Consider the following 6000-nt stretch of genomic DNA (forward strand, 5'->3'; position numbering starts at 1 on the left):
CTTTCCTTTCGTTCGTTCGTTCCTTCCCTACTGTCTCCCTTCCTTCCTTCCTTCCTTCCTTCCTTCCTTCCTTCCTTTCCTCCTTTCCTTGTTTCCCTTCTTCCACACTACCTCCCCTTTCCTTTCTTCTTCCTTCCCTCTCCTTCCTTCCTTCCTCCCCTCGCTCACCCCCCTCCCCCCATCGTTTAGGAGTGCCATTGCAATAAAAAACAATGGCTCACTTTTCACAATAATACTGGCAACCGAATCTACTCCGCGAAGAGAGGGGAGAGAGGAAAAGGAAGGAAGGAAGGAAGAAAGGAAAGAAGAAAGGATAGACGGGGAAAAAGAAAGGAAGGAAAGATCGTAGAAAGTTAGAGGTGGATGGGTAAAAGGAGGAAGAGGAGGAGGAGGAGGAAGAGGAGAAAGAGGAAAGGGAGGTTATGAGAAAAGCAAGAGATAAATTTCGCAATCGTGTGTGTGTGTGTGTGTGTGTGTGTGTGTGTGTGTGTGTGTGTGTGTGTGTGTGTGATGTTGATGAATGACAATGCTACCAATCACTCTAGCTGTCATTAATCTTTTTTTCGAACTGTTTATTGTTATTATTATTATTAGTAGTAGTAGTAGTAGTAGTAGTAGTAGTAGTAGTAGTAGTAGTAGTAGTATTACCATCATCATCATCATTATTATTATCGATCTTGAGGAGTGACGACAAACATTCACAAAAAAAAAGTCAACGCGATCAGAAAAAAAAAATATATATAAAAAATGAGTTGAGAAATGAGACGAAACTTATGCCCTCCTTCCTTCCTTCCTTCATTCTTTCCTTTCTTCCTTCTTTACTTTCTTGTTTTTTCTTTCCCCTCTTTGATGCTGAAATTTAACCTGCCTTCCTTCTTTCCTTACATCAATCCTTACGTACTTTCTTTCGGTTTTCCCCTTTACCTCTTCTTTCACCAACTCAATTTAAACCAGAGACAAAGGAGTAGAAAGAACTAAAGGGTTGCTAACTATACCCTGAGCAGCAGAAATAGAGATAGATAGATAGAGAGAGAGATAGAAAGATAGACTATACCCTGAGCAGCAGAAATAGAGATAGATAGATAGAGAGAGATAGAAAGATAGACTATACCCTGAGCAGCAGAAATAGAGATAGATAGATAGAGAGAGAGATAGAAAGATAGACTATACCCTGAGCAGCAGAAATAGAGATAGATAGATAGAGAGAGAGATAGAAAGATAGACTATACCCTGAGCAGCAGAAATAGATAGATGGATAGAGAGAGAGATAGAAAGATAGACTATACCCTGAGCAGCAGAAATAGAGAAAGATAGATAGAGAGAGAGATAGAAAGATAGACTATACCCTGAGCAGCAGAAATAGAGAAAGATAGATAGAGAGAGAGATAGAAAGATAGACTATACCCTGAGCAGCAGAAATAGATAGATGGATAGAGAGAGAGATAGAAAGATAGACTATACCCTGAGCAGCAGAAATAGATAGATAGATAGATAGATAGAAAGATAAACTATACCCTGAGCAGCAGAAATAGATAGATAGATAGAGAGATAGAAAGATAGATAGACAGGCAGGTATACATACATACATATATAGACACTCACTTGATACGTAGATACAAAGATAAAGAGATAAGCAGATGGATCATTTACATACATATTCATAAGGAAGGATTTGTGTAGAAAAATAACCTCGTGCCAAACATCAAAAAAACAACAACGAAGGGGTGCCAGAAGGTCAACTTGTGTATTCGCTGCCACAAGAAAAAGAGAAAAAAAGGTAAAAAGAAAGAGTAAAAAAAATATATATATACCAGATTCGTTGATTTAAGAGGCACTAGATTATGATACGAAGCAAAGTATTCGGAAGTTATGCGCTATCATCAAAGCCAAAAAATTCTCTCTCTCTCTCTCTCTCTCTCTCTCTCTCTCTCTCTCTCTCTCTCTCTCTCTCTCTCTCTCTCTCTCTCTCTCTCTCTCTCTCTCTCTCTCTCTCTCTCTCTCTTAGCTACACAAATTATTCCTTCTGTTCTGATCATTTCCAGCATATTTTCCGGTTACGTGAGGCAGAAAATGGACGTGAGTGTGTGTGTATTGTGTGTGTGTGTGTGTGTGTGTGTGTGTGTGTGTGTGTGTGTGTGTGTGTGTGTGTGTGTGTGTGTGTGTGTGTGTGTGTGTGTGTGTGTGTGTGTGTGTGTGTGTGTGTGAAGAGGGGAAAAAGAGAGACAGACCAATGCCCTCTTCATATGCATCCTTACCTCCTCTTCCTCCTCCTCCTATGCAGAGATGATGTTTTCCTTCCTCGTCTCTTTATCGCAAGAAACGGAAAGAGAAAATGGCGAGGCGGTCGAAGAAGAGTTTCAATACGTACCTAGTTTTTGAGATTGCGGTGTCTGTCTGTCTGTCTGTCTTTATCTGTCTGTCTGTCTCTCTCTCTCTCTCTCTCTCTCTCTCTCTCTCTCTCTCTCTCTCTCTCTCTCTCTCTCTCTCTCTCTCTCTCTCTCTCTCTCTCTCTCTCTCTCTCTCTCTCTCTCTCTCTCTTTCCCTCCCCACTTCATATCTTCTTTATCTTCTTCCTTTCCTCCTCCCTTTCCTCCTTCCTCTCTCCTTCCGTTGCTTCTCTCTCCGTTTTCATCTTCATTTATTAATTTCCTTCCTTCCTTGATTCCTTCCTCTCTTACTTCCTCCCTCCCTCCCTCCCTTCCTTCCTTCCTTCCTCTCTCCCTCCATTGCCCCTCTCCCAGTTATCACATTTCCTTCTTATTCCATCTTTATTTTAACTTTACTTTGACACTCAGTTCGGAGCTACCGGCTAATATTCGCCAAAGCACGCAATGATGAGACAATTGAGAGGGACAAAGGTGAGGGTGGGCAGGTAACACTGATGTTAATGAGCGGGAGAGTGATAATTAGCATGGCAAAGTTATGGGGGATTGTTCTATACGCCGGGGTGCGAACGAGCGGCGAGTCAGCAAGTCAGTCAACCAGTCAGTCAGTCAGTAAGTTCATCAGAGCGTTGCTTCAGTGAATTGGTCAGTCATTAATTCAGGCAGCCTATCGGTCAATTTGGTACTCAGTCAGTCATTCAGTCAGTTAATCAGTCACTGGAATGGTGGATAGCTATCAGTCAGGATGTGCGAGTGAGTGAGTGAGTGAGTAAGTGAGTGAGTGAATGAGTAAGTGAGTGAGTGAGTGAGTAAGTGAGTGAGCGAATGCGTGAGTGGGAGTGGGAGTGAGAGTGAAGTAGTGAGTGAGTGAGAGATTCAATGAGTGAGTGAGTGAGTGAGATATTCAATAAGTGAGTAAGTGAGTGAGTGAGGGCGTCAATGAGGCAGCAAGGAAGACAGACAGATAGACAAAATGAAAGACAGATAGGCAAGACAGAGGGGCGGATCGACACACACACACACACACACACACACACACACACACACACACACACACACACACGCAAACTGCTTAACGTTCTAATTATGATAAGTGTGATGAAAGACAAACTTGGTAAGCTCCCGGATGTTGTTGATAACTTGACGACGCTAGGAAGGAAGAAGAAGAAGAATAGGAAGGGAAGGAAAGAGAAGGGAGGGGAAAGAAGAAAGAAAAAAAAGAGAAGTAGAAACAGAGAGAGAGAGAGAGAGAGAGAGCGCGATAATATTGATAATGGTTCGGCGTCTTTTCAATCAATATATAAAAAAAAAAAAGGATATACATACATAATATTCGTATACGTATAAAAATTTAATTGCATTCTTTTAGTGGAGTTATTAAAAGCGCGTCATCATAAATATACATGCAAATATATTGGTGTTAACCCCACCCCAACCCCCTTCCCCCCGGCACATACACAATTGCAATATTAGTGACAGTAGTAGTAGTAGTAGTAGTAGTAGTAGTAGTAGTAGTAGTAGTAGTAGTAGTAGTAGTGTAATAGTAGTGGTGGTAGTAATAGTAAGAGGAGGAGGAGGAGAGGCAGAAACAGTTGAAGCAGTATTTGATGTTGTTGTTGTTGTTGTTGTTGTTGTTGTTGTTGTTGTTGTAGACGCATCCCGCCGTAACTCAAGCCTCGGCCCCTCTCTCCCTCCTAATAACTCCTGCTCCTCCCTCGCTCCTTCACGACGCAGACCCAATAAAATCTGTCCCCTCATAAGACGGACTCCCCACCCGCCGCCATCATCGCCGCCTCCTCCTCCTCCTCCTCCTTCTTCTCCTCGTCATCATCATCATCATCATCATCATACCCCTAAAATACCCGCCCTGGATCATTATCATCTTTTTTTTTCTTCTTCTCCTCATTCTATCTCCTCCTCCTCCTCCTCCTCCTCCTCCTCCTCCTCCCTTTCTCCCAAATCGTTCTCGACTCTCTAAACTTTTCTTCTTCTTCTTCTTCTTCCTCCTCCTCAATTCATCCTCCTCTACCACGTCTCTCCTTTATCTTGCTTCTTGTCCTTCCTGGTTTTCGTTCCTCCTCCTCCTCTTCTTCTTCTTCTTCCTCCTCTTCCTCCTCCTCCTCCTCCTCCTCTTTGCATGTTTTACTTTTATTTTACTTTCTTTTTTTACTCTGCCTCTGCTTCCGCTTTCCTCCCATGCTCATCGAATCTCTCCTCCTCCTCCTCCTCCTCTTCCTCCTCGCTCGTAACTCATTATAAATTCCCGAAATTGGTAAAGTGATCCATCTGATGAGAGAGAGAGAGAGAGAGAGAGAGAGAGAGAGACGGATGGAGAAACAGACAAAAGACAGGATACAGTAGTAACAGAAGTAGTAGTAGTAGTAGTAGTAGTAGCAACAGCAGTACAGAATCACCAGCGAGAGTAACAACAGCAATATCACTAACAATACCAGGACCAGAACCAGTAACAGTAGCAGCAGTAGCAGTACCAATACCATCATCATCATCATCATCATCATCATCATCAGTAGCTGTGGCCGGGACAACATTATATGGCACACACACACACACGAGCACAAAGTTTCCGGCAATCTGATGGACGAAAGAGCCAACACACACACACACACACACACACACACACACACACACACACACACACACACACACACACACACACAACCAGTCGTCAGTCAGTCCGCCACTCATCCTCGTGCACTCACAGTCACTCACTCAGTCACACACCCACACAGTCAGTTAGTCAGTCAGCCAGTCACACACACAGTCAGTCAGCCAGTCAGTCAGCCTTTAAACCCCCAAACACAGTGAATCAGCCAGTCATCTACTCCCCACCCACACTCACAGTCAGTTAGTCAGTCAGTCAGTCAGTCAGTCAGTCAGTCAGTCACACACACAGTCAGTCAGCCAGTCAGTCAGCCTTTAAACCCCCAAACACAGTGAATCAGCCAGTCATCTACTCCCCACCCACACTCACAGTAACCCAGCCAGTCAGTCAGCCAGTCAGTCCATCATCACACATACCCACAGTCACACACTCACTCTGCCCTACACATCATACAGTCACTCATTCCCTCTGTCTCTTCCCCTCACATATACACAAACATCCTCAACCAGTCAGTCAGCCCGTCACACCCACCCACCCCAATACACAATCAGTCCTCAGGTAAAACACGTAGCCATCAGTCGTCAGGTAAGAGGTCCCCGTTGAGGTGTTCCGTCGCTCCATTAAACCCGGCCAAAATTATGCCAGCGAGCCATTACCGTCGCCCCGTTCTGCTTGGTCCAAACAAAAACATTATCCTGCAGTATTTTAGCGCCGACCGATGCTATCACTCAACATAAATTTGTCCAACGCAATTATCGTCACTCGGTGTTATTTTATGCGCTTAAATTCATTATTTTTGTTGTTGTTGTTTTTGGTGGGTGGGGTGGGGTACTGTGACGCAGGAAATGGGAGTGGTCCATATGTTAGTGTATTTTAGTGGTTTTCTCCTCCTATGTTTCATTTTCAGAGGTTCTTCCCTCCTACAATTCATTTTCAGCGGTTCTCTCCTCCTACAATTCATTTTCAGTAGTTCTTTCCTACAACTCATTTTCA

The sequence above is a fragment of the Eriocheir sinensis genome, unplaced genomic scaffold (genome assembly GCF_024679095.1).
Source record: "Eriocheir sinensis breed Jianghai 21 unplaced genomic scaffold, ASM2467909v1 Scaffold313, whole genome shotgun sequence".
In the NCBI taxonomy this organism is placed as follows: Eukaryota; Metazoa; Arthropoda; class Malacostraca; order Decapoda; family Varunidae; genus Eriocheir; species Eriocheir sinensis.